Source organism: Chanos chanos, chromosome 6 (genome assembly GCF_902362185.1).
Source record: "Chanos chanos chromosome 6, fChaCha1.1, whole genome shotgun sequence".
Classification (NCBI taxonomy): domain Eukaryota; kingdom Metazoa; phylum Chordata; class Actinopteri; order Gonorynchiformes; family Chanidae; genus Chanos; species Chanos chanos.
Window position 1 is genome coordinate 37,274,102 of NC_044500.1, and position 6,501 is coordinate 37,280,602.

Below are 6,501 nucleotides of genomic sequence, written 5' to 3' on the forward strand. Positions count from 1 at the left end.
GAGAAAGAAAATCACACCCGCGCGCACACACAGACACACACACACAAACGATGGTGCGATGATGTCCTTGTGTTGCAAAGGATGCTACAAAAAAAAAACCCCAAAAAAAACACTACAAAAGCAAAGACAGCAATTCGGGAGTCTCTTCAGTCCACTCAACCTAAATATTCTCACCTCTCACACCTCCCTTTCTCTAAATAAAGTCATACTCCACAAAGAGCCAAATGATTGCCTGGGGCAGTGGCGCTTTTAGTGGTTTCCAGACATCTGCTGAGGAGACTATGTCTCCCAAAAGGGTCCTTCCCAGCAGGTGGCATGTTAGGGGGCAGGCCTTTTGGAAGAGCGAAGAGTAATATACAGCTTAAAAGGCTCAAAAACAACCAATGGGAAGTAGTTCCAGTTCTTTGGCAAACATCATAAAATAAAATACAAACTGAAAACAAAGAACAACAAAAAGAAATGAGACAATAACTACTTTAGAATTTAATTAAATATTGAGCTCTGTCATATTTCGTTGAAGTATAAATTACATTGTGAATGTCTAAAAAGCTAAATAAATGCATTAAAAAACAGAGAGAACAGCTGTGAAGCAGTCAGGTAAAGGGTCGAATCCAAATAGGTTACTCAAAGAATCTAATGTGTCTCTTTCCACAAAAGAAAAATTAATATGTAAGCCTTGTAAGAAATATCTCTCGAGTGAAAAATCCTCATTTAAATCTCCTTATTTATTATTCAGAGCTGTACTACACTGTGTCAACTAAACTAACCTATTTCACACTATTCTCATCTCTACCCCTCTGCACACTACTTCACCTGATACTTTTTTTTTCCACTGGTAATGTATTCACTCTTGAACACCAAAACGTTTGAAGCATGACATTATATTATTGGGTGTGTTTGTGCTGAGAGAAACTTGAGTCACTTGAAAGCGTGACAGGTGTTATGAGTGCAGCTGATAAGAATCGGGAGTGGAAACAAGCAGGTGAAGAAGCAGTGCAGTCACATAATCCCACAGGTATTCCCACTGCAATCACAATCCTTAGACATGATACAGAACCTTCAGCAGAATGTAAACACATTTTGCCTCAGTAGTTCACTTTTAGCAGATGGTCCAGCAGTAAGGCTGCTCGTAGTATATGTAAAGTTTTTTGTATGTTTTTTTTTTTTTTTTTAGTACTGTGGCTAATCACCCATACAAAGTTGCTTTATCATGTAGGCTATTTAGCCCGTGTCAGTTACAGCACTGTGATATTAACTGTTTCAAATCTCATACTCCAACTAGGGATGAAACGGTTACCGGTTTCACGATAAACCACAGTAAAATTCCTGATGGTTAGTAAACCGTTTCAAATTTAAATTATCGTTACAACTGTGGCTGATTACCGTGGTGATCCGTGATTCAGCAGCAGAAAACGCTATTTAGGCTATTTAGGCATGATACAGAACAACAACAGAATGTTCTGAAAATGACATTTTTCCTTTGTGTTTTCAAAAACTTTCACATCCATACGACAACGTTTTGAGAACTAACGTACACAACGGTACTAGTATGAACGGAACGGCTAAACGGAGAAATATTTAGGCCTTTGTGTTTTCAAATTTACCCAGACTAGTGTGGACAGGGAGGATACCATGTGTTGAGATTACATGCTTTCTATTACTAAGACGTATTTACATCGATTATTATAACTTTGCGCTTGATTTGCGATGAATAACGCATCCTTAGCATCCTCACTTAGAAAATCTCGTCTTCCTTACAAGCTCATTTAAGCAATTGGAGCCATGCATGGGAATGTTAGACCAGGGGGGTATTCCAGAAAGTGGGTTTAGTGAAAGCTCAGAGCAAGCAGTAAACCTCCTAATAGAAGAGCCCTATGGCTTCCTTCTCCTAGAAAAACAAAGCCATAGAGCTTTTCTATTAGGAGGTTAACTACTTACTTTGAGACTTCACTAAACCCACTTTCTGGAATACCCCCCAGGTAGCTTAAGTTTTGCATTTAAAAACACATATCTGCACTTCATTTTAGAGTGTTTTTGTAGCCTGCGAAAGTAATGTCATCTATAAAAGACCAAGTAGACTATCGTACGTTAATTCATTTCAGCGGACAGAACAGATGTAGGCTAGCCTATTGCCTTCTTTTGATGTGGGTGTTCAGCAGCAATAACCATAATACGCCTGTTATTGTAATGTTTATGCAAAAGTGCTGCTAGTTTTTTTTTGTGGTTTTCAATATAAGACTTGGTGAAATGATTTCAGTATGTGTATCAGTACTTTTTGAACATTTAACAATACCGCGATAATACTGATAATCGTGACCAGTTTGGTCACTATAATCGTGATATTAAATTTTCATACCGTTTCATCTCTAATTCCAATATTTATCCTCAATCTTATAATTTCTCCATTCCTCTGTTGTCAGCCTTTCGGCTGCCACATGGTACTGTGGAAAAAAATATCTATCCAGGCAGTTGAAGGTATACTGATGATACTAACTGCACTTTCTTTACATAGACCCAGCACAGTGACTAGAGGTGTGTGTAATACATTATTTACCCACGCCTTCCAAGTTTCACCTCTGCTGTCACTCACTGAAGCAGCAATGACCAGATTAAATTTTGAAAGAGAGTTGGAGGGCAACGATTCAGTGATTAAATGGCATGATTCTTTTTCAGTGTCTCAAGATTGACAATGAAGAGAAATGGAGTACGAATACTCCTATGATGATCTGACAACAGTAAAACTTTATTTTTCTGCTTCACTGTTCCGCTCTCAAATGACGTGAAGGACAACTGATGCAGTGCATCTCTTTGAAGTCAAAATGGCACAAAGTACTTTATATGCTCAGCTGCCTCTCTTCTCAACTCAAATAAATACAACATGACCTTTTAATTCTTCCTGGAATCAACACGTGAAAGTCATAGAAATATAGTGAGAAAACACTGAAATGAACTTAAATATCGAGGATAAAATGAGATGAAATGACAGCACAAAGCATAACCTTCTCTAACTGATCCAGAGCATAGGCGTTGCTTACTTACCAGGGCAAGTATTCTAACCACAGTGCTCCATTACTTAAATAGCCTGTCTTTAAGAAGGATTGCCTTGATTGGCAGTTATTTTGTCTAAATATGTTAACGACTTGAGTTGTCATCTAGATATTTATGTAAATTGTCTCCAGAATTTGTACAAACTTTCAAGCCTTAACACAGACTTCTTACTTAGCTAGTTAAAGGTAAGTCGGAGCATTTTAATCAATATGAATGATTATTACCCAGCAGCCACCCACATGATTACGCGCAATGTGCATGATTTCTCAATTTGTCATTGTTGTTTGCCACTCACAACACAATTATGATGATTATGCCTGTGTGTGAGTTTTAGCCTGGAGCAAAAACTAAATCTATCCAAACTGCTCACCCTCAGTGCTTTATATATTGTTAATATCAGCTAGCATGATGTGTTAATAATTCTCATGCAGTGATCATAATCTTCATGCTGGTGGGGCCATGTTGTCCTAATTATCAGACTGCTTAGACAAAAGGCATAATTTTACTCTCTCAACCTTGAATGAACTTGATTAGCTAGCTAGGTGAACACATGAATTAGCTTTCTAATTTTACGTGAGAGGAGTGACGGCAGTTTGCAGATGAAAATACAGATGAACGGTAGAAACTCAAAACATCAAAAGACTACCATTTAAGGTCTACGACAGAGTGCTGGAGGAAATACTTACATGTTAGACTGAAGGGGTAGATCTTGAATGACAGTGAGCTGATGTTGACTGATTTTTACAATAATTCTAGAAAGAACATTTTCATACACAAGCAAATTATGCAGTCTGGTGCCTCTCTATTACTCTGAATCCAGGGCTGTAGCTAACGCCGGGGACTCATTTTCGGTTGCCTATACTTCCAGTGAAAAGGGGGTGGGGGGGGGGGGGGGTGGAATTGAGTCTCAGTGTGACAGCCACCTTAATTGGGCACTCCACAGTGGTGTCTGTGAGGTGATGGATCCTGCTCAGTTGGCACACAAACTCAAATGGCATTGGGAAGGAGAGCGGAGGGTAACGATCAGAACGGCGAGCGGCAAGCGTTATTTTCATTCTGGCCGCTACGGGGAAAGAACAGCCGAATTCAGTCGGATTTGGCATGGCTCATATTTCGCATGTCAACTGCCAGTCATGAGTTGCAAAGCCGTTTCTAAGTACTGCATTAAATTCATGGCACTGGCAAAGTATTGTGCTCTTTCTACGTCGTTATTTAAAATATTTTTTTGGAGTGCGGAGAAAGATGAGCAAGCTTAGTGAAATGTTGGAAGATGGTGAGATGGTTAGAATATGCTGCTTGACTTTTACTAAGTAAATATACTGGACAGTCTAATTATCACAATGACAGTTTTACAGCTTGTTTCACATACACAGAATGGGTGGGGAGGAAGAGGGGGAGGCTCCATTAACAAAAAAAAAGGTGATAATGCCCATTTGGATCATGACCCTGCTTGCAGGATGACATGTATCCAGCATGTGGGTCAAGTTAACACAGCAAGACCATGAGGGCAAAGCAGGAAGCATCGTGCACCACCTGTTCTGACTGTCCTGCTTTGTGAACATGGCTATGATGGTGAATAAATCCCTGCATATGACTTACAGATGGTATGCAAGATGGTGTTTGTCTGGATGGAGAAGGCTGCATCAACGCAAACTTCAGCAAAAGTAGGGAACGTGAAACCAAAACACAGACACACACTCTCGTGGAGACTTGCTAGCCTCATTTTAACTGAAATATCAACAAGGTGGCCCGAATGTGCTGAACGGCTGCCAAGAAAAAATATGCTGTAAAAGCTTTATACACCTCAAGAGATTCCAGTAGTGTTGTTGCCCTTTTAAGGGAAGGAAACAGGCCTAAATTTTGATGACCTTTAAAAGGCTAGCAAGGCAATGCATTTTTTTCTTTCCTCTTTCTCTCTTTTAAAAAGTTTGGCAGACTTGGGTGAGGTGCTGTCTCATAATAATGTTGTATTTGTCAAACACTGTCAGCTCTGGACACCTTGGCTGGATATGTATCATCCAGCATCAAATTTATTGGATCAAAGTACCTGCCGTAAAAATCAAAATGTCACAGCAGATAATGTCCATTTCCACTGAATCACTTGGGTTTTGACAGGCAATCAGTCATTCAGTGTTTTATAGAAATATATATGTGTGAAATAATAACTGAATGACTGATTGCTCATCCGGACCCAAGTGATTCAGTGGAAATGGACCTTATCTGCTGGGGCATTCTGATTTTTACACCCGTCAGGCGAACCACAGAATTTTTTCTTTTTTTTTTTTTAACATAATGCCAATATACAGTTTAGAACAACATTCCACAGTTTGTGGTTTTGATTATCAAGGTTAACATTCCAAGTAATTTGACGCCAGTATGCATTTCTTTTTCTTTTCATCTCTCACTGCGAGGACATATACTTACGGCGCTCTCTAAGTGGGAACTAGACTTTTCTTATATCGAAGTAGCCGCACATTGATCTGAAAAAGCTCAGAGCAGTCGGTCATCATTTGGTCATGTGCTTCTTCGGCATGCTCAAGTTACTGTCCCAAATCTGTGGACCTCTCTGCGTTATTCTAATGGCTGGTGCGGCAGTACTTCAGTTTTGCAGCCAAGAACCAAAACAAGACTCATTGTCATGGAGAAGAGTCTTAGAATAACTGTTGCTCAAGTTTTCTTACACTGGTTTTCTAAAAGAATTACAGTACCTTAAAATGACACGCACTGAAGAATAGCATTCTTTCAGTCCCATTTTTTAAAAAGCTTTGTTGCTGTTTGCTGTACTGTATTAAATTTGTATATGTGTAAAAAGACAAACATTTTGAGTTGGCTCAATTTTCTTTCAAGCCAAGCCACGAGAGAGAGAGAGAGAGAGAGAGAGCTTATGCTAAAGCCTATATATATATTACTCCTAGAATGATTATTTAAAAATTTAAGATGAAAATCTGTCAGTTTTATTATTCTACTCCACGCTTCGGATTTGAAAATTCTTGCCTCTCCTTTGAGTGACAGTAGCTTGGAAAGGGTAGACTCTGTGTAGAGAAAGAGCACTTACTCCTCCTTACTACTCCATTACACATTCACTGTGATAAGATCCATCAAGTGACAAATGACGACAGGCCTGAGGATAGCTGTACCCAGTGAGACAGTGATCATCAGGCCCAGTGACTTCATTTGGAGTGCTACATGTTCTGAGAGACAAATACAGCATCTGTTTCTACAGCGCCCTGAGGACAACAATGGGGGATCTATATCCCTCCAAATTCCCCCTCCAGAAGTGGACAGGGCCTCGTTTATAATGGTGTACGTCACAGTAACGCTGGACAAACAGCGAACTCCATCCGCTCTTCTACGATCTCTTCACTTTCACACAACCCACCCATTCTTGTTTGTTTCTGGATTTTGGCTGAGTCTTTCGACTTAGCAGATGGGCAGTTCCTTGACCTCTGCACC